This window comes from Gracilinanus agilis, chromosome 5 (genome assembly GCF_016433145.1).
Source record: "Gracilinanus agilis isolate LMUSP501 chromosome 5, AgileGrace, whole genome shotgun sequence".
NCBI lineage: Eukaryota > Metazoa > Chordata > Mammalia > Didelphimorphia > Didelphidae > Gracilinanus > Gracilinanus agilis.
This window is the reverse complement of record NC_058134.1, coordinates 252,408,237-252,428,870: the sequence shown is the minus strand read 5'-3', so window position 1 is coordinate 252,428,870 and position 20,634 is coordinate 252,408,237. Positions and strand designations below refer to the sequence as shown.

Below are 20,634 nucleotides of genomic sequence, written 5' to 3'. Positions count from 1 at the left end.
ATGCTAGGTACTAGGGATAGAAATAGGGAACTGGGACAGGAATGATGATTTCACTGGTATAAAGAAATCCTGGGTGATGAAATTCCCTCTACCAATGCAGTTAAGTACCTTCTCTGAAAATGATCATTCTAGAGAATTGCACAGATAACTGGGAGATTGAGCGACTTCCCTACAGTCATACAGCCAGGAAGAATAAGAGCTGGTATTGATCCTGGGTGGACCTGCTTTGACCAGTTCTTTATCCTTTCCTCAGTATTACCTGGGATGTAATGAGGTCATAGAGACAAAAATTATTAAGTCACCCTGCCTTTAAGAAACTAGCATTCTACTAGGATTTACAACATATAAGCCAAAATGAATACACATGATAATTTGAGGAGGGAGAAACTGCTAATGTAGAGGAAGGTCAGAAGAGATTCTCCCCCAAAATGATATCTGAGCTAAGCTAAGCTAAGGATTCTAAGAGGTATAAGAGAGGAGGGGAGGAATGTGGGATAGCCTATACAAAGGCATGGAAGCAAGAGCTGGAAGGCTGAGTTGAGATACCAAGTTAGCCAATGGGAGCAGAACAAAGCTCATGAAGGGGAGACATGGGAAATATATCTCAAAAATAAGGCTGGAATCAGACTATGAAGGACCATAAGAGATAATCTGAAGATTTATTCCCCTTTTATCCTAGAGCTAGTTATAATGAGCCAATGAACAAACTTGAAACCAGGAAAAGTAAAGCCTGAGCTTTTAGAAAATTATTTTGTCAGGAAGGTAGGAAGACAGGAAGACAGGAATAGAGGAAGGGAAAGAGAGGCAGGAAGGAAAGGGTCTGAGGAAGGGAATAAGAGGGGAAAGGAAGAAGGAAAGAAGGTAGAGAGAGAGAGAGAGAGAGAGAGAGAGAGAGAGAGAGACAGATGGATGGACAGATAGACAGACACAGAGAATTCATCAAGTGTTTACTAGGTGCCTGGAATTATGTCAATCACTGGGGATTCCAAAACAGAGTTCCTGCCCTCATGGACCTAATTCTAATGATAGAAGAAGACATATAGAAAAGTTCTTAAATATTTATAACTACTATCTTTGTAGTAGCAGAGAATTGGAAATTGAAGGGAGGCCCATCAACTAGGGAATGGTTAAACAAGTTGTGGCTATGATTGCGATGGAATACTACTGTGCTATTAGAAATGATAAGGTTAATTTTGGAAAACCATGATCTACATAGACTTTAGTTATATTATATTGATGGCCTTACATACTGATGGCAGTGACAGTCAAAAGAAGAGAGAAACTAGAAAGGATGGGAGGAGAAACAGTGCCAAATGTTACAAGCAGAAAAAGGAAGAAGGGAGTTTAGAAAAGGCCATTGCTGACAGAGAAAATGGGAATTTTACTCCAAGAGTAGGTACCTCATCAAAGCTAAAATGTTTATTGAGTCACTTCTTGACTGACTTGATTTTACTCCTTTTAGCCTTCCATGGGTCCATGAGTAGACAGACTCCCTTTTCTTCATTCATATTTAATGATTGATATTCTTTATATTTTTAAATAATTAATAATCCCATTTATCTGACTTCTTTCTATTCATCTGCAACAATTCTCCCCATTTCTGAACAAAAACTAAATAAAACAAAATATTACAAACAAATCTCCTCTGAAGCCTTCTAATCAAGTCAAAACTTTTCTTATCTCTTTCCTCCATCTCACAACAATATTTTTTTGAAAATCAGTCCTAGATTGATATCTATTCCTTTTTATACCACTACTGACAAATTTCTTGAGAAAGCTGTGCTTACCCAAGACCGCAACATCCTCACTAATCACTTATGATTTGGCTTATACATCATTACTTTATCAAACTTGTTCTTTCAAAAGTCATTACTGATAGATTCAGCAATCTCCTCAATGACAAAATGTAATGACCTTTTCATCAGAGCTCATCCTCCATTATAACATTCTATACTATCAACTACTCTCTCCTGTTGGACACTATCACACTACCAATTTTCTTTCATTGTATTTCTTTAACTTTTTTTCATAGCATTTTCCTATCTTAACTCTTAACAGTGGTGTTTCACTGTGATATTTTTCTCCATTCGTATCTCCCTTTGGTATCCTGTTGCACTTAGAAATGTTATTTATATGGCAGTAAAGGAAAATGATAAATGTTGGAGGGGATGTAGCAAAATTGGGACACTAATGCATTGTTGGTGGAATTGTGAACTGATCCAACCATTCCCCAAAGCCTATAAAATTGTGCATGCCCTTTGATCCTATAGTATCACTACTGTATATCAAAGAGATTATTTTAAAATGGGGAAAGGAACTAATTTATACAAAATATTTATAACAACTCTTTTTATAGTGGCAAAATTAGAAATTGAGGGGATAGATGTCCATCAACTGGAGAATGGCTGAACAAATTATAGTACATATTGGTGATTGAAACCTATTGTGCTATAAGATAATTTCAGAAAAGGCTGGGAAGATCTGTGGGAACAGATGCAGAAAGAAATAACCAAAATTGGCGAAACATTGTACACAGGGATAGCAATGTTGAATGATGATTGTCTGTGAAATCTGGCTACTCTTGGCAATGCAATGATCTGGGACAATCCTGGTGGGGAACGCTATACACCTTCAGGGAAAGAACTGTTAGAGTCAGATGGCTGCAGATCTATCAAAACTATCAAAGCATACTGTCTTTCAGATTAATGTATTTATGGTATTATTTGGGGACTTTGGTTATGTATGAGTATACTCTTATCAATATGGAAGTGTGTTTTGCATTACAATAAAAATAATTTTAAAAAATGTGATATATTCACATGGATCAAATTACTAGCACTATACATATAATTTTCAAATGTCCATCCCTAGCCTAAGTTACAGAGTCCACACCAGTAATTAGAATTTCAATTTAGACATGCCAATAGTACTTTGAAGTCTCCCCACTTAACTTGTGTCTTCTACCCAACTCGTGTTTCTTTTTAATTTCATTATTTCTGTCTATGATACCACTATTTATCCAGGAATCCATATCCCAAACCAGTTTCATTCTTTGCATGGCAAGGCTAGAAAAATTTGATGCAAGAATGTATACAGGAAAAAAGTTCAGGTAGAAATTATTTGGGACAACACCAAAGATAAATTATTTCCTCTATATATTGTTTTCATGAACCATTTACCCCATTTGTAGTTTCATCTTGATAGGCTCTCCCTATTGGAAAATAACATTTTAAAGTTTTAATGATTTTGACACAATTTAAGAATGAAAAAAAATTTTGTTACGGTTTTATAAATGTATATTTTCCATAATGAAGTAGATGGTTTCAAGGAGATCTTAGATATAATTGCATCCATTCTCCTAACCAACTAGGTTCTATCTTTTTGCCTTCTAAATATAACACTCATTTACAACAAATAGCAATACGATAGAGACTAATAAGTAATTTTTATCATTCAAAGCAAATATCTGAGATTAAAATGTATAGGATTAAGATAGTGTAGTAATCCAGAGCAGCATTACATCACCATGAGAATCCTCTCTGACCAAGATTAAAATATTGCCACAAAAATAATACAGGAGTGAAAGAACCAACAAGGAGACTTTAAGAATATAAAATGTGTGTATTTTATGCTAATATGAAAGTTCTAAAGTAATATTGTGGTCACTGATTTAAAAATATTATAGCTTAAGTCAAAATGACTTTTATAGTAGCTTTATTTACAAAGAGGTGTTAAGAGTGAAAGTGGAAAAATGTAAGAAGAGATAGAAAAATGTCTAACCTACCACACTAAGTGTTGCTCCTGTGTTTGGCTCAGCCTTGGAAGGGCTTCGTAATTTTCAGCCAAAGGACCTGGTGGTGTCTTCAGCTTCCTCCAGGAAAAGAAGGCCTCTTTGGAACCAATCTCTCCAGAAGCCAGGAAAGGTAGACCAGCTACTCACCCAGCTCACCAAGGCAGAGTCTCCAAAGATGAACTCCCAAGAAGAAGAAGATCCAAGGAAAAATCCAAAAGGTGAAGTCTTCCAAAGAAGTAGTCTAACCAGACAGGAAATTCTGGACTTTTTATAATCCCTTTTCCATGTCCCTTCCTGTCCCTTCCTCCACTTTACGGGAACCAATTGTAGACTTTCAATTTGCCTAGCACTGCCCATGGGAGGTCGCAGTAGCCTTTGAAGGTATGAGCTTACTCTAGTAAGTGATTCATGAATTCTCTTGCTTAGTGTTAAGTAGGGGTGCTTACATTTTTGATTAATCAATTTAAAGTTGCTGATTGATAGAAAGAAAGTTTGATTCACTCTTCACAAGACAGAGTGAAACAACTTTCAAGAAAAGAAAAAGCCAAAAGGCAGGCAAAGAACATCTGGAACACTGGGCTGAAAGGAAAGCAGAGCCAGCAAAAGGCTGTAGCAAGGAGGGAAGAGTAAGCCAAAAGCGAGCCTCCCCCTGAGAAACACCCCACATCTGTGGTCCCAGGTTCAGAACCTAAGCACAAGTCAACATTTAGACCCTGAGATGTTGCCAGGGAAAATAGTGGTACAACCTAACCCACTCCCCTTGAAATTTCAAACCTGTGGAGAAGCCCAGAGATCTAGCCCAGGGCAGTCTGGGCTGAAGAGGGTTTATCTATGTGGGTCCAGAGCAAAGGTAGGAATCCTGGTCTGTGCTTGGGATAAGGACATAGTACACAGTTTAGGGTGGCTGATAGTACTAAGTACTGATCTTTTGGCCTAAAGCTTAGGGAAGAGCTCCAAGTCAGGACAATCAAGGGTGTGTCTGATTGGATCAAGTACACAGCTAAACCCAAAACTTGAGCCTAAACCTGGGGCTAGAACCCTGACCTGATCAAATTCACTTTGAAATGAAAAACTCACACCTAAACCTGAAGCAAGTCTTTAAGCTATCAGAATCTCAAGGGTCAACTAAATCAGAAGGAGAAAGGGGGCTCTCAGAGTTCTCAGCCCTCAGATGATAACATCAACTCCCAAGCCTACCTATAATTAGGAAAAATAAACAAACAACAAAAAAAGCACCTAACTCTAAAAAAATTTTATGGAGTCAAGACCAAGGTACAGACAGGGAGGGGACAGTGAAAGCAAAGCAAACACACGCAAAGTCCAAAAGGAAAATATGGATTGGATACAGATTCTGGAAGAGCACAAAAAAAAGACAACATTTCTCTTAGTGTAACTAGTACAGGTAGATGGAATATTTAACATGCAAACTATCAGTGTGATTTGGTACTATATGCTTTTTGTTCTTTTTTCTTAACATATAATTTTGTCATCACCTAGATATCTCCCTCTATTCTTCTTCCTCACTTATCCAAAAATATCATTTATTACAATACTTTTAAAATAAAAAGATGAGAAGAAAAATTAGCTCAGCCAAACTGCATATCAAAAAAATCTGTTATATGCAATTCAAAGCCCAAGCCTAGCTCAGTCTTATTTTCATTTTATCTTCAGTCTGATTTTCTTTAAAAAAAAATTCACAATGTCTTTAGCTAAATCTTTTCTTTCAATATTAATTTGCGGTGCCCATAATTTCAGTGCTTCCCAACACACTTGTTTTGGAATGGAATCAACATAAAATCCTGGAACCCATTAAATCAAAATTTACTCTCTTATCTAATGAATTTTAAGAGTGAATCCTTCTTTTGAAGAATAAGATAAGGAGATATATAAGCTTAGTCATCAAAGTAGCTCACATCTAGTTCTCTAAGAACAAAGTGAATCATTTGTAATTTTGTTATGCAATACATGATACTAGAATCACAATTGTAACAGGCACATTAGTTAGGTATTTACAATCATGTTCACAACTTTTATTCTGAGAGCCCCATGAATTCCTTCAGTCGATGCACTTGATTTCAGGAGGGATGAAGGGGGACCTCATTTTAAATGTCATTACTTCTTTCATTTGGAAGAGTTCACAGTAACCTGAATGTAAAAATTTTTATCACTTATTTACACAGAAACAGAAACAGGAAGTCTTTTTGTTCACCCTACTTAGCACTATCACAAACAGTTTCAAGAAATGTTTTTAATAGTGGAAGCTTTTCAGGAAGAAGTGTGTCTGAGTTGACTCAGAGTCAGGAAAGCATTTACTGGTTGTATGACTCTGTGCAAGTCATTTGCCCTTAACACAATTCTCTGAAGAATAATTGCTGATCTGCATTAGCATAGACAGTTTACTAATAGGTGAGTCCCCTAAATTCATGAAAACAAAGGTTCTGGACAATTAAAACAAACCTTTGCCAAATCAATATAAGTGATCCTAATAGGGATGAGAAAAATTCAAATGAAATCAGAATTATTATGTTATTATAGTATGTCTAGCCACTGGGAGCAGTTCTTTTATGTTTTCATCCAGAGATCGATATTAACAATGCTGCTTTTCCAATAAAAAGTTCATTGTATCCCCAGCAAAATAATAACTTTTGCAACATGCATTTAACAAACGTGTTTTAAATGTAATTGACTTTCATTAAAGCCATATACCTGAATCCCTGAAACACATGGAAAGCAGACTGAAATTCTATCCACAAGATATGTATATACACACATATACATATGTATTCATGCATATAAACACACATGTATGTGTATGTATGTATGTGGGTGAGTTTAGACATATACACATAATTCTTATAGTTTAGAAAAACACTTCTACCACAGATGGCTCTCTCAGTAACATGTTAATGCTCTTGGTTTCTTTTCAACTTAATTTATTCCTATTCTAAAATCTGAGGGGAAACTCTTACAAAGTTATATTGCATTTTCCAAAGGATGTACTTTTGAAAATTTGCATGTAAATCAAATATGTGCAAGGGACACAACTTGGCACAGTTGCTATTGCACTGATCCTGAAGTCAAGGGATCTGCATTCAAATTTCCCTCCTGTGGCTTACTGTCTGTAGCAATATAGTTAATTTTTTTTTCCTCACCTGGTAAAAGAAGTGGTTGAGCAAAATGTCCTCACAGATTCTTTCCACCTCTAGATGTAGTGTCCTATAAATTAGCTCATTTTAAACACATTCTAGAGTGGAGTATGGGGTGGGGGGAGTCTGTGTCATGGACCTCTTTTAAGATTTTTTTTTTAGTGTTCTTTTAATTGGCCTGGTGAAGCCAACATACTCCTCCTGAGAATAATGTTTTTAAATGCATAAAGTAAAAGGCATAGGATTGAAAGGAAACCAACATATTGAAATTGTTTTTTTTTTAAGTCACAGCCCCCAGATTAATAAACTTTGTGGTAGAAGTACTCCAAAGGATTGCTGAAGAGCCTCATACTGCAAAGAGAAGATTTCTTCTATGATAGTATTCTTGTGTTCAGGCAACTAGGTGATATAGTGCTAGGCTTAATGTCAGAGAGAGGAATCTTCCTGAGTTCAAATCTGACCTCAGATAGTTACTAGCTGTGTGACTCTGGACAAGTCACTTAATTCTCTTTGCCTCAGATCCTTATTTGTAAAATGAGCTGGAGAAGGACATAGCAAAGCATGCCAGTATCTTTGCTAAGAAAACCCCAAAAGGAGTAATGAAGAGTGAGACATCACTGAAACAAGTGAACAGCAGTTCTTGAGCAAATTTGAATTTTTATGTAGCCAGTTGTGTTTTGTTTTTGTATTTAAAGTCATGAATACTTCATACTGAAGAAGAAAGGGACACTTCACGTTTTTAAAATATCCATAGTTTTAATTAGACTTCAGATCAAATCAGAACACTGTTCACATTTCACCTTCCTGTACTATTTCTTTCATTTTTCTCCCTTCCTACTCTAAAAGAGAACGATAATTCCTGCTCTCAAGGTTCCCCTAAGCCCCAATTTAAGATACCGATATAACCTCTGAATCTAGTTTCAACTTCTCAGCAAACATCCGTGCTCATGGGGATACACAGCTAGAACTGTAGATACACGGTTAACAATAGCCAGATGAGTGGTTTAGAAGTATGTCTGATCAATACTTTTTTTTTAACTTTAACATATTTCTATGGATTGAAGTCTCAAATGCCAACCACAAGAATAATCCAAATAACAAATGCAAAAAAAAAAAGTGAGAGAGAGAAAGAACATATTCCTAAGCCTTGAGATAATGCCAGTATATTGAAATACAACCCACAGGCTAGAAAAATAAACACAATCACCCACTTTTACTCCTACCCTCCAGTCTGACTCAAATATTTTCATTCTTATAATCCACACATAAAATTATTTGTCTCCAACCCAATTTTTTTCTTCTGATAGTTCTAATATACATTTTATGGATAAAGAAGGAGCTGTAAAAACTTGAGAAATACCTTCCTAAATGTAAGGGAAGAAAATGTAAGGATACACCAATCTGAGTTATGGGATATTCTTCTAAATGCTAAAAAGGGTTGCAAATTCCTGTAGAATATTCATATTATTTATTTATATGTATATGAATAATTTAGTAACACTATACCCATAAATACATAGCTACAGATACATAATTTCTATAATGAGTAAGCCATTCATTATAGAAAAAAAAAATCAGAGAGGAAAAAAAGTGGCTCAGCAAATTGATTATGATAAGTCCAGCAGCATTTATTAAGCCCTTAATATGTACCAAGCACTGGGAAAAAGAGGATGATATATCAATTCCTCCACACATATGACAATGTGTGGATCACAGGATCACAGTTGTAGGAGTAGAATGGACTTCTACAGCATATCTAGTACCAACTAAACTCCCATTTTGCAGATGTTTGCAGTTTATTGACTTGCCTAAGTTCACTCAATACAATAAATATCAGAATAGGGGTTTTAATCCAATTATCTGATCACTGGGCCACAAGTATCCCTTAGTGGACAGGACACTGGAACTTTCCTCATACCATCTTGTTCCACTTTAAGTTTGCCTTCCTCCAAACTGTGCATTGCCTTCCTCCTTCTCCTTTCCAATGTATGCACCTTCTCTCTACTGTTTTTCTCCTTGTGGCATCTATTAATGGCATATCTTTCACCAAACTTAAATTAAGATATTTCATCAGTCATCATCTAGAAGGCCAAATGGTTAAAAGGCAGCTAGAATGAGTCAAATCATCATTTCTCAATCTATTTATGCTTTACTTATAACCACTGGCAAAGAGAGACCTTAATGATTAGCACTATATAACTAATTAATGGAATGAAATGGAACCATTAACCCAAATTTTCCTGCAAATCAAAGAATATTAGAATTTTGCCTCCAGTTGTTCTTGTGGCTGCTTTCATTTAATGAGAGAACAAAGATGAGGAAGGAAGAGCTTAGCGGTATGTGTGCCAAGTAGACTAGATATGAAAGTGCTTCAAACCTCCCAATGAGAAATTAAAACAGCTCCCAAATGTATCTTTGGAATATATCATCATTTTTTAAAAAATCAGTGTTTTCCATTCAGTTTAAATATGTGTATTTATTTTCCTTTATTTACTTTATTTTTTCCTATATTTTATTTCTTATTTTCTTTATTTACTATTTCTTTATTTTACTTATTTACTTCCACTCAATTCCTACTCCAATATTTTTTAAGGTGGCTGTTAGTCTCAGTTCAGAGAACATAAGAGGTTCTTAAGCAACTCCCATCAAGCTGCAGGAGCTGTGAATTCGGGTCTGGCATTAGATTATATGTCTGTTTTACAAAGACCAGTCTAGGTAAATGCAGTAAATTCATAATCAGAAGCCTTTTCAGAGATAATGAATGGTTTTCAGTCACATTAAGTCACTGGGGCTACCCACTACAGTGCAGAAGGGTTGTGGGCTATGTTTGCAGATGGGTAGACTGACAAATTGAACAGTTCTTGAAGATAGTATTTCTACAAATAGAGGCAATAGTAGAAAGAAGAAAAAAATAGTCTATTCATCTTTTCCTAACACATTCACTCAGAGGCAAATCTGATCATCTGAGACAAGAATAAGAATTTTTTTAGTTGTCTTACTTCTTAACTCCATTTGAGATTTTCTTGGCAAAGAGACTACAGGGATTTGCCATCTCCTTCTCCAGCTCATTTTACAGATGAGGAAACTAAAACAAACAAGGTTAAGTGACTTGTCCAACATCACACAGCTAGTGTCTGAAGCTGAATTTCAACTTAAGAAGATAAGTCTTCTGATTCTGGGCCCAGCACTCTATCCGCTGTGCCACCTAGCCACTAAATCTATATTTGTTCTCCTAAATTGTAGTTTCATACTTATTTTCTCACAATGGCTTGTGAAGAAAAAAAAATCATATCACCAATACTAACTCTCATTTTAAGAAGGAAGTTTAGTGAAGTGGAGAGAAAAAAATGAGGATTGAGAATGTAGGAGTGTAGTCCTTGGAGTCTCTTGAGGCCTCAGTTTCCCCATTTGTAAAACGTGAAGAACATTGAATGCTATAAAACAATATCTAAATGTAACAAGGTTGCACAATGGATAGTCCTGAAGACGGGAAGATTCATCTTTCTGAGTTCAAATCTGGCCTCAGACACTTACTAGCTATGATCTGGGCTTCACCTTCTTTGCTTCAGTTTCTCCATCTGTAAAATGAGTTAGCGAAGGAAACAGGAAACCACTTTCATAAACCTGGGCAAGTCACTTCATCCAGTTTGCCTCAGTTTTTCCATCTGTAAAATGAGCTAGAGAAGGAAATGGCAAACTGTTCTAGTATCTTTGTCAAGAAAACCCCAAAAAGGATCATGAAAAGTCAGGCTAATCTGAAAAAAGACGTTAAAAAAAACCACCCAGCTCAATAGTACTCCCCTTCCTGGGTTGGTGTAAGGATCAAAATTAATATAAAGCATTTAGCATAATACCTCTGACATATAGTAAGTGCTATATAAGCATTATTGCTTTTGTCGTTGTTATTAGAACTGAGTGGTAATGTGGAGTAGTAGATGGGAAATGAGACTCTGTCAGGATAATGCAGCTTTAGGTTATCTTGACACATGCCAGCTGTTTGACCCTGGGCAAGAAGCTTAACTACTCAGTATCCCCCAGGCAACTCTCCAAAAGTTTCAGAGAAGCTGTTGATCTGAATTGGAAGAGGCAATATTCTCAGTAGGGACATCCCCACACTGCTGCCATCACTGGCATGGAACCCCCTCCTTCCAAAATTAGTATAACTGAAAACATCTTTATCATTTCATAATGAACAGAAACAAAGGTAGACTCAGTGGGACTATTTGCTCCTTTTTCTTTTTTTCTGATCCATCAAAATACTTTTAAAAAATTCATTTTTAATTATATTTAATTTTCAATTAAACATTTGACAAACATGACTTTCTCTATACGAGGAATCAAAAAAAGAAGATATCTCAATCTCTGTCACCAACGACTTGGTTTTAAGTATCAAGTAAAATTTTTAAGTGAAAATCAACACCACTTTGCTTGTCTGGGTTTACTTTTTCACTTCTTATATTCTCTTCTGTATGTTGATTTTTTTAATGTTTCACTGACACTTTTTTCTGGAGGAACAATCACTTTTCCTCCTTTCCCCACACCAAAATAAACAATTAACTAAAAGAGAAAAGAACTCCTTTGCTAAAAAGACAAAAAAATAAATCCTGGAAAGGGACTGAGCTTGTGATTTTACTGGCATAAGGAAATTCATTGACAAGAAAAGTACCTCTACTAAGGTATTCTGTAACCACACCCATGAGGGGAGCTGTCTATCAGGAAGGACACAGGTTTCCTTTTTCAGACTTTAAAAATATTTTCCCCCAGATTACATATCAATACAATATTCTAATATTCGTTTTGTCATATTTTGCAATCCACATTCTCATAATCCCTTCCACCCCTTTTTCTCCCCAAAACGAGAGGTAATATGATCTATGTTGTGTGTATATATATATTATCATATAATACATCTTTCCATGTTCATCATATTGTGAAAGACACATATTACTTACACTGACAAAAAGTCATGGAGGAAATAAAGTAAAGAATGGTATGTTGCATTCAGACACCATCTGTTTTTTCTCCAGCGGGTGGATCTCATTTTTTTTTTTTTTTTTTGATCATGAGTCTCTTGGAGTTGTCCTGAATCCTTGCTTAATCTTGGGAACAGTTGGTTCATGGAACCATACTTCCCTCAGGGTAGGTATACAGTAAACAAATTAAATCCTAGGCTAGGTGTTCATCTTATGCCTTAAGGGAGTCCTGATTCAATCAAGCTGAACTTGCCCAGGGTCACAGAGCTAGAAAGTGTCTGAGGTCAAATTTGAACCAAGTTCTCCTGACTCCAAGGCTTGGCTATTCTATCTAGCTGTCCCTTTACATTATTTTTTAATGTATAATAAAAAAAGGGAGAGAAGGAATGTTTTTCCACCCCAAATAATCATTTAAGTCAATCATTGTAGAAGAAATAAAATAAGATTAATACATTAATTTTTCTCATGTTTTGTCTTTGTAGGATTTCCTTCCAGTTTCCATTCAGTGTGAGTTGGCTTCATAACCAGACTCTTTCCTACTTTTCTATTCTCATCACATCTTAATCTCCTCTATGATCCAATGATACTCATCTCTTTGTTGCTCTTTATACAAGATAATAGGTGTTTCAGTGGATTGAGAGCCAGGTGGTCTCAGGTTCAAATCTGACCTCAGATACTTCCTATCTGGGTGACCCTGAGCAACTCACTTCAGTTCCATTGCCCTTGATCTTATCATTCTTCTCCATTGTAACCAGTACACAGTATTGATTCTAAAATGGATGGTAAGGGTTATTTTTTTTTTTAAAGAGACTTCATTTCCCCATTTTCACTAGCTGACCTTCATGAATGGAATTCTCTTCCTCTTCAAATCTACCTTCCATCTTCCTCTAAGTTGAATTTGTAATTTCTGAATGAAGCTTTTTCTGGCACCCCTTAATGCTCTTCCCTTCCCTCTGAGATCATCTTCGATTTCTCCTGAATACATCTTCTTCATTCAGAGTTGTTTGTATGCTATCTCCCCAGGGAAATGATACTCACTGAGAGAATGGGCAGTTCTTAACCTTTTTTTTCCCCACCCACCCCCAGCCTAGAGCCTGAGATCTTGCCTAACATATAAGAGGAATTTAATAAACACTTTTTCCCCTGAGTGATTGACTTTATTTTTCTAACTAAATTTCGTCTTATTTGGTTTGTAATCTCTGCTCCCAGGATCTAGCACACAGTGGGTGCTTAATAAATGAAAAGAGAATTGAATTAAAAGAGATAGTTTTAGATGATTGTATTGTACTACCAGCACTTTGAAAATTGTTTTATTTTTTATTTCTCTGCATTTCCTTAAATTAAGATGTAAAAATTTAGATTTCCACAAGGTGGTGGTCTTTCTTTAGAAATGCTAGCAGTGACCAGGTCTAATGTTTTGATTGTGCTCTACCTCCAGCACCGATTTTAATGTACTTCTATAAATAACCTAATGGACATTAGAAAATTCAGCTGAACCGTAAAATGTCCATCTAAACAAACTTCACACATTGATATTGAGCTGGATTATCACTTTTCAAAGTGAAGTACATTAAATGCATGACATGTCTATAGCTCCAATAATAATAACTCTAAAAATAATCACTTGATTCATACAAGAAGTTACAGTTTGGAAAGTGTTTTACATAACTTGCTCATCTACAGTTCTTATTTCTACCTCATTTCTCATTTAAAGTTCATACAATTTTAATCTGTTTTAGGATTTCTTAAAAATGTGAGTTTCCTTTACCTGAATGGATCTCTCAGTAATCTCAGGTGTAATGAGCCTCGATACCCCTGAATTTTCAGATCATCAAAGCCTAGGCCTGTGTGTGTCACAATCATAAGTTTTTGTTTGGGGGATTTGATTCATCTTCAAATGGATTCCTCAATTTATATGAACATTGGTTCCCTATACTAAGCACATATTGTGTATATGGAACTATCTTAGCCAAAATGCACTTTATGAAATATTGCATGTATATCCTTAAAGAAAAAATTAAGAAAACTGATGTTAAAATTAAATAACTAATAATATTTCAGAAATAACATTTTATTCCACTAGGTTGTGCTGAGCGAATGAGCTTGCATTCCATGTTTTAAATTTTCTTTTGGAACACTGAGATGTCAAATGAGGAAAGGATTTTGTGAGAAATAAATTAGTTGTTAATTTCTAAATCTTACCTAAAAAGTGTCCCAGATTTAAATCGGCTAGTTGTACCTCAGAATGCAGTGTTGGAAGTCATCTTTGGGTTTAGTTAGCTCATAAATGCTTATTTAAAAAATATTTTGCCAAGTGTTCAGTAGCTAATTCACCTCAAAATCATTACTTTTACAAAATAGTGAATTTTACCTCACCAAAAAATTTCTCCTTTCCTCTCCCCAAGAATCTACAAGTGCATCTGTGTCTCTATGTGTGTATATATATATACACATATATATGTGTATATATATATATACACACAGATGCACATTTACACACACATATTTCAAAAAGAAAAAAATTAAAAAGAGAAAAATGCCAAAACTAATCAATAAGTTGAAAAAGCCTCAAGATATTTACAATGTGCTACTATCCCAGTGGACATCCCCTCTCCACAGGAAAAAAAAAAGGTGGGAATATCTTTTCCTTTCTCTTCCTTAGTCATGCAGTTAGATCTAGTCTAGAAAATAAGGATAGATATCCCACATTTGCATAAGTTAGTTCAATCTCTCTCAAGGGTCCTTTCTTTGTTTTGGTTTGTTTTGAGAAAAAACTACCTGCAGCTGCAGAATGTCCATTCTCAAATAAATATTTTCTCTCCCTTTGTCAAGAGTTCTTATAGAAGGATTTGGGTCTCAGCTGATTCCAAATCTGGTTACTAAATTCTTAGGGGGTAAGTGCAGCAGGGAGAAGGGTGCCCACTAGCATCTTATTCCGAAAAAGCCTCTAAATTTTGGGCAAACTTAAGTTGTTCATATTGCTTTCTGCTACAATGAGAGAGGGGTAGGGTTCTTCCATGTCCCCCAGGTCAAACTAAAGGTTATTCTACTTTTAGTTTCCTAGCCATGCTTAGAAAAAAGCAAATGTTACAGTTGGGAAGCAGGTAGGTGATTCAGTGGATAGAGTGCTAGACTGAAGTCAGGAAGACCTAAGTTCAAATCCAAGTTTAGACACTTAATGTGTGACCCTGGGCATGTCATCTAACATGTTTGCCTTAGTTCACAGGAGAAAGAAATGGCAAACCATTCCAATATCTTTGTCAGGAAAACTCCATTGTGGCTATTGGCATGCTATGGTCCATGGAGATTAAACAATAAGTATTATGGTTGAAGAAATGGACTGTATTTGGAAAAGGAGGGGTTGATGAAAAGGGTTGTGAGAACATAAGGAAGTTTTTAATATATGGCTAACTATACTGAGGGGAAAATTGTGAGAAGGAAAGAGATGTCATGAAGCCACAAAGTTCCTTCTGGCTCTCTCTGCTTCTCGTTGGTTCTCATCAACAAGAAGGCGTTGGTTCAAGTTAATTTAACTTCTCCATGTCCCTGGCAACTTTCTAAAGCAAATCTCTAAAGGAAATGAATTAGAAATGAAATGAAACTCTCCAAGACTATAAATTACAGAAAATGAGCAGATCTCTTTGAGTAAACAAGGTTTTCAACAATATTTCCCTTTATGAATGAACTCATAGGTTAATAAATAAGTAAATAAAGCTAACAACATTTTATTTTGAATCCAGAATATTTAGCTCAAATAGCAAATCTCCCCTTTTTTTGCTTATAAGTCATTTTGAAGACTAGGAAATTGAAGCACAAGAAAAAATATTTTTCTGGGTTCATTTTAATTCAATCCAATACACATTTAACAACTCTACCCAGTGTGCTAGGTACTGTACGATGCCCAGGGAGTAGGAAGACAAAAATAAACCAGTCCCTAGACTCCAGAAGCTTGTTGTGATCTATTGACCATGTTGCTAGTAGATCCAGGACAAGAATCCACCTCTCACAGCCTACCCTTCAGTATTACTAGATCACATAGTCCTTAACCCATTCCTAGAATCATTCTGTAGAAGACCACAAATGTGCATATATGTAGCCAAGGCTGAGGCTGTCCTTTAAATTCTTCATATTAGCTGTCAACACAAAAGGTTGGAATTTAGCCCCAGGCAGTAAGCAAACAGGTAGAGGTCTGGTCTGATAGATTTTAATCTAGTGGTAGGACTGAAGGAGAATGAGTTAAGAGAAAAAACAAACCAAAAACTGTGATTCTGGGCAAGTTTACTCAAGTACATTCAATACCAGCTTTGCTGACCTTCAGCAGGGATTTACCAGACAAAAAATTCCTTTGCAATCAAAACACAACTAACCTTTAGTTCCTCTCAAACTTCTCTTCCTATTCACTTCCTTCCTTCCTTCTTTTGTTTCTTTCTTTGTTTCTTTGCTTCTTCCTTCCTTCCTTTCTCTTTTTTTCTTTAAAGATGCAACAGATATCCAATGAGAGGTAATTTGACCTCTTACCCTTTTTTAGTAGTCCCCTGCTCATCTTAGATCAATGATTTTATTAGTATTATCCAGTTTAATGTGATTCCATAGAGATAGTGATTAATTCCTAGGTATTTCTTTAAGGATAATTAACTAATCTTAAAGCATAATATAATTAGGAGCAATTAGATGTAGGTTATAGCTGAATAAGTTCTTTCCTATCCTGTTAAACTTCATAACTTGCCAACCAGGCTTGCAAGATTAGAGAAACAAGCCTTCATCTGGGTCTGAACATTTAGGCTTTGCATGAATCAGATGTGTTAAGACCCTGAGATATAATAAGAGTCCCTGCATCCTCTGTTACATGCTCTTGATGACTCATCTCAGGCCGACCTGGACAAGAGGCTGGACCTAAGAACTAGCAACCTTACCACAGGGTATCAGTCCAAGGTCCACTGTTAACAGCAGATATCAGGAGGACAAGGTATAAATGGACTGATTGCTATATGCTCATCTTATTGTTTGGTAGCAATGGGGCTTGTGGGAATACCAAGAGTTTGGAATTTACCAATCAAATAACCCACTGCTGCCTGGGCTCCCCAGACAGATAAGAACAGAGCTGGCAAATTTCTATCATTACAATCCACTATATTGCTGGGAAATTGGGGAGGAGGGGAGAGAAGAGAAATACTTTACTTGACACATATTTTCTCCTCTAACTTTCAATCTATTTTTCTCCTAACTAAAATGACCAACTTATCAAATCAAAGGTCAGTCCATTCCCACTATATCCAATTCCCTCCTACCATCTTTCTTTCTAACTATCTATAAAATGGCTTAAGACACTCCCAATAAAAGTATGAAAATAAAATTCTGGAAAACAGATTCCAATGATGATTTCTACAATCAATGTCCTCTTCCCAGAAGACATTCTCTTTGATTAATCAGAAATTGATGCCTATAATCCTTGCCATGAACCCTAGTAAGGAGGGCTATCATAATGTTTAAGGAGGAGAAAAAACAGATTAGGTTATTATTCGTGCAGATCAAAGGTTCCAAAGGATCAAAGTGATGGTGTTAGACCAGGAACAGCTACTGTACTTCCAGTCTGGAGAGATGCTGCTGATGGTGAAAATGATGATTGATGACGATGATTATGATAGTGATTTTCTATGTTTTCTACAATCCCTAGTTTAACTCCTGATCAATGTCTATTATCTGACCAGGGAGAAATTGAGCAAGGAGATGAAATCATTGATGAGTTTTCTAAAATATCCCAAGTCTGGTCTTACAAAACTACACTATGGAAGAAATTCTTAAAATACTACCTACATTTATAACATATCATGACATATTATATTATGACATTATGACATTTATAACAAAATTACACTATGGAAGAAATTCTTAAAACATTACCTACATTTATGAGTCCACACTACATTCCTATATAAGTGGATTTTGAACAATTTATAATGCATTTCTTTCGGTCTTGGTTTCTTCAACTGGGAAATGATGGGAAGAGAGTTGTTTATAGGAGTTGGTCTCATGTCTCTTTCAGATATGTTGTTCATTATTTCTGTGCATAATGGGTAATTAATAAATTCTTTCTGTCCCCTCCTTTCCTACAGGGAATCAACAACCATCAATAAATGATATAATAAATATATATAATAAATAAATAAACCTCTTTCTCACTGGCCTATGCAATTGTCATTTTACCACACTCCCTAGAGAGACATGAGGTCATTTTGATTTTGATTTTACTGTTACAGGGATTTTTCTCTAGAAGTTTTCTAGAAGGAAATAAAAGAACTTCTAATGGTAGAAATTTAAATACCAAGATTGATGAAGATATTTTTACAAAGGTGTCTCTTATCCCTCAAATAATGTTATATAAGCAGCTACTTGTTCAGAAATGAAAAAAAAATGCAGCTAAAGATGAAAAACTAAAAATACTGTTCCTTTCTCCATTCATTTCAAAGAAAGGTTTAGTATTGTCACACTGTAGAGAATAGCAAATTTATTGAATTTATTCAATTGATTTCTGGTGGCAACAATCTAAAACAAAAAAAGATAGAGTTGTCTATAGTCACTTCTATAAAAAGACTTTGTGTAAAAGTGAGAAAACTACAAGGTGCCTAACATCCTACCTATTCTGATTACAACTGAGGTTAAGATCAGAATAAAAATGTGAAATTCCATGTTAAAATAAGAGTTTATTGCCTCCCTTGGAAATGAATTTAAAATATGTCTTCTACATTAAATATATGTGAACAGTTTTCCTCTGAGAATCTGTGATAAGGATTTTCTTTGATATTAAATCTCAAAAAATGGCATCCCATTGTGTTCTAATAAATATTTAAAATCTATTGAACAGCATTAGAAAGATTTATGTTGAGGTTAACAACACTACAACTTGAGAATTAAAACTCCTTAAGGGAAGGACCTGGCAAATTTTATATACTTGATACAGCATCTAACATGCTGTAGTTGAATGGCTGACAAATTTGGTGGAGCCAAGTAAAAAATAGACCACAAATAAGAATTCAAATGGAGGTGGTGTGTGGGGGGAACAAAACAAAACATTGTAATTTGACTGTCATCAGATTCCTTTGGGAAAATGATACGCTTTAAAAGTAGCATCACAAGTATATTAGAGAACATAATAAAAAGTATGTGCACTGATTTTTTGAGGCTAAAGCTTAACAATTATGCTGAAGAAATGTCAACTACCAAGCCTAAAAAGTACACTGAGATTTTTATAGGTGAAATATATCTTTTGGTAAAATAAATTACAATTTTTAATGTAATGCATCACAAATTAGTGTGTCATCCTTGTAAAGGGGCCATGTTAATCTTCAATATATCATTACAATTTAAGTATATGAACTGCTGAAGCAAGCACACAATAATCATTTATAATACTAGCTTACATCTTTATAGCACTTTAAAGTCTATAAAGTGCTTTACATGTGTTATTTCATTTGATTTTCATAACAACCCTAGAAGACAGGTGGTATTATTATTGTCTCTATTTTGAAGATGAAGAAACTGAGGTTAAGAGAGGTTAAGTTACTCGTCCAAGATCACAAAAATAGTTCATAAAGTGCCTACTAAATTCTAGGCACTGTACTAGACACTGGGAATAAGACAAACAGTCCTTCCAGTTTAAGAGATTACAGTTTACCAAAAGGCAGCAATGTTTTATTTAGAGTTCAGAGATTTTGGTTCAAGCATTGCCTAGCTTGGTGACCCTGGGCAAACCCATTTTACCTGTTTTGTCCTTAGTCTCCCCACCTGAAAAATGGACATAATAAAATTTCTATTTCTATATCTGGGCTGAGGCAATCATAGATTTAGAGAGAGAAGGGAGATATGGGTTATCTACTCATAGACCTAGACCTCAGAGATCATCAAACTCCACCTTCTTATTTTGCAGATAAGGAAACTGAGGCACAGAGAGATAAAGTGATTTGCCCAAGATCATATCAATAGTAATGGCAGAGCTGGGATTTGAGCCCAGATCTTTCTGATGTCATCATATCTAGCACTCCTTCCACTGAACCAAGTGAATACATCATTAATTGTTTCTGGTGGAGCATGTAAGAATCCTCAGTCACAGTCCTCCTCTAATATGCCTCAATGTAGCCTGCACCTTAAAGTGATAGAGGAATCTGAGTTTTTGAATTGCCCAGAATGAGGCAAGGCATTGTGCCAAAGCTAAATGAATGCAATGCCTTTGGCTGATAATCAACAAAGTGGAAATCTTTATGTGTCATATCTTCAATTTAGTGTTAAGATGAGAGCAAGAAGTCTCTGCAGGGATAAGAAAGGAAGAAAAAGTCGGTCTCCCTAGGAAATTCACTGTTTATCTTTGGCTTCTTCTATCTCTCCATCTACACAATGAGGTTACTGTTCTTTTCTTTTTTTCCCTAGATTTAAATATTTTTTAGAAAAATTTTCCATGGTTATATGATTCATGTTTTTACTTTCCCCTTCACCCCCCCCTTTTCCAACACACATTTCCCCTGGTTTTAACATGTGTGATCAGTCAAGACCTATTTCCAAATTGTTGGTAGTTGCATTGGTGTGGTAGTTTCGAGTCTACATCCCCAATCATGTCCGCCTCAACCCATGTACCCATGTGTTCAAGCGGTTGTTTTTCTTCTGTGTTTCCACTCCTGTAGTTCTTCCTCTGAATGTGGGTAGGGTTCTTCTGACTTGCTGCTTCCAACAG

The 20,634-nt window shown here is 35.6% G+C and overlaps 1 protein-coding gene and 1 non-coding gene across 2 annotated transcripts in view; both read right to left on the bottom strand.

Moving 5' to 3' along the window:
- Positions 1–20,634, bottom strand: part of PPFIA2 (PTPRF interacting protein alpha 2) — a 608,808-nt gene that overhangs the window by 426,651 nt on the left and 161,523 nt on the right. The gene's annotated exons all lie outside the window — the stretch shown is intronic.
- LOC123250778 lies at positions 19,196–19,302 on the bottom strand. The gene has a single exon (XR_006506419.1). It is a non-coding gene; the product is annotated as a U6 spliceosomal RNA (small nuclear RNA).